Source organism: Bison bison, unplaced genomic scaffold, assembly GCF_000754665.1.
Source record: "Bison bison bison isolate TAMUID 2011002044 unplaced genomic scaffold, Bison_UMD1.0 scf7180017864193, whole genome shotgun sequence".
Lineage (NCBI taxonomy): Eukaryota > Metazoa > Chordata > Mammalia > Artiodactyla > Bovidae > Bison > Bison bison.
The window spans coordinates 3,759,507-3,762,186 of NW_011494765.1; the positions used below are offsets into that span (position 1 = coordinate 3,759,507).

General features: G+C 54.2%; 1 protein-coding gene across 1 annotated transcript in view; it reads left to right on the forward strand.

Annotated features, from left to right (window-relative positions):
- The window catches only part of MVB12B (multivesicular body subunit 12B), a 193,686-nt gene that overhangs the window by 171,692 nt on the left and 19,314 nt on the right, over nucleotides 1-2,680 (forward strand). The window lies entirely within an intron of this gene.

Genomic DNA, 2,680 nt, shown 5'->3' on the forward strand with positions numbered 1-2,680 from the left:
TCCCAGGCTGTAGCCAGAGCCCCGTTTATTTAAGCATCTGCTACATGCATAAAGTCCAGGCTCTGGGCCTGGACTTTACCTCCATTATCACCGATTCTCACCTCAGGCTGACCAGGTGACAACATTCCTCCCCATCTCGTGGGTCAGAACTTGAGGCTCAGAGAGGCGAAGTTATCTGCTCAAGACAAGATGGAGATCTAGCGCATCGTACTCCAGACGCCCTCCGTTATGACGTAAAGTCCATGGCCCCCTGTCCTCAGGCACTAGGGAGGCCCATCAACCTGGGTCCTGACCCCACCTGGGCCTTCAGGTGACCAGGACAGGGTGAAATAGGAGAGAGCCCAGTGGTAGAGCCAGTGTCCATGGTGGAAACCACCATCAATTCTCTTAACTCTCTTGCCATGGAAGGGCCAAAAATGTGTTTGTTTAGAGTACGGTGTGCTGATGTCGGGCGCTCTGAGCAGAGCTTGGCAGGGGTAGCATCCTCAGATTTTCCATGTAACCTTTCTGAGCCTCAGTTTCCTCTTATGTAAAGCCAGGAAAGTATTAATAATGAAAACGCTCTGTAGCATTTGTGGGTATCACTGAGACAGTCATGGAAATGGCCCAGAGCAGCACTTGCTGTGGCAGCTGCCCAGTTAGGTATCAGTTCATTTAAGTCACTCAGTCGTGTTCAACTCTCTGCGAGCCCATGGACTGTGGCATGCCAAGTCCCCCTGTCCATCACCAACTCCCAGAGTTTACTCAAAGTCATGTCCATCGAGTCAGTGATGGACCAACCATCTCATCCTCTGTTGTCCCCTTTTCCTCCCACCTTTAATCTTTCCCAGCATCAGGGTCTTTTCAAATGAGTCCATTCTTACATCAGGTGGCCAAAGTATTGGAGTTTCAGCTTTAGCATCAGTCCTTCCAATGAATATTCAGGATCGATTTCCTTTAGGATGGACTGGTTGGATCTCCTTGCAGTCCAAGGGATTCTCAAGAGTCTTCTCCAACACCACAGTTCAAAAGCATCAATTCTTCAGCACTCAGCTTTCTTTATAGTCCAACTCTCACATCCATACATGACCACTGGAAAAACCATAGCCTTGACTAGACAGACATTTATTGGCAAAGTAACGTCTCTGCTTTTTAATATGCTGTCTAGGTTGGTCATAACTTTTCTTCCCAGGAGCAAGTGTCTCTTAGTGAGGTATAGCAAGTGTCATGATGGTGGGTGGTGTATTTTTATTTATTTTTGGCTGCGCTGGGTCTTCATTGCTGCACATGGGCTTTCTCGAGTTGCGGGGACCCAGGGCTCCTCTCTCACTGTGGTGCACGGGCTTGTTATCGCGGCGGCTCCTCTTGTTGTGGAGCTCGGGCTCTAGGGCGCGTGGGCTTCAATAGTTGTGGCACACAGGCTTAGTTGCCCCGAGGCACATGGAACCCTTCAGGACCAGGGATCAAACCCATGGCCCCTACATTGGTAGGCAGACCACCAGACAAGCCCAGTCATGTTGTGGTCATTGTCACCACCACCCCCCTGGTCCACAGGAAGCGGGGTGAGCTGGTGCAAGTCCGCCCCGTTGCAGCCTGACGCTCTGCCCTCTGTGGCAGAGCAGAGAGAGCCAGTGGACCACGCCCGGCTTCCTTCCTTGCTTTCAGTGATAGGTTAAAAGCACACACTGTGTTCTCTGTTGAAGGAGATTAAAGTGGAGTTAGAGAAAATGTAGGGAAATGGGGAGAGGTTAGACATGCTAAATAGGCTGGGAAACCATCACTGACATCCCCACCGTCAGGGAGGCCATGAGGGTTTTCATTTAATCTGAGGATTTAGAAGTTACTTCCACCAGCCATCCGCGTGCACGTAATGGTGATTAGCATGTTGACATCCACACACTCCCGCAACAACGTCAGCGAGCATTCTCCATAAATAAACTGGAGAACTAGCCCCTCTCAGCCCCTGAACTCAGCATAGCTCCTGGAGTTGGAGGCAGAGGAGGAGCTGAGCCCACAGCTCCCTGGCCCCCTGGCCCCGCTCTCGGGCTCCGTGGGCTGGCCCTGAGCACCTGGGGGTCCCCTTGATTTTGCCCCTTTTCACTCACACCCAGTCTGTCTGTCCTTCGGGGGTGAGGGGCGTTGCTTGCGGAGGAGCCTGGGAGCAGCAGGAGCTCGGATGGGGGCTTGCTTTGCTCTTGTTTACGGCATCAAGCCCAACGCCCTCCCCCAAGAAGTCAGGAGACTGCCTTTGGGTTCAGGGCTGACCGTGACCTGCACCATCCCCTTGCCCATCCTGAACACCACCACCACCCCCCCCCCGCCCCGCCCCAGATCTTGCCGGGGATTCGCAAACAGCAGGGAGAGCCTGGCATCTGTGGGGGCTGCCTTGTAAGGGGCAGGCTCTCCCCTCCCTTATCCCTGCATGCCTCCAGGGGGAGGTGGTGTCATCCTGGCACACAGCAGAAACGTGGGCCCCGGGTGGTCCTGGCTGTAGAGGAAGTGGGAGTGCTCGCCCCGAAGCAGCCCGCCCAGGAGTGGCGTTGGCCTGCTTGCTCCCCTGCCGGCTTTACCGTCCCCCACCCTGCCCTGCCTGGGGATGCTCTGTCACCATCATTTGGCCTCAGGGACAAGTCACCCCCAAACTAGCCTCATCACTCTGTCTGTCTTGAGCTTGGTGATTTGGGACCAGAGAGGACACCTG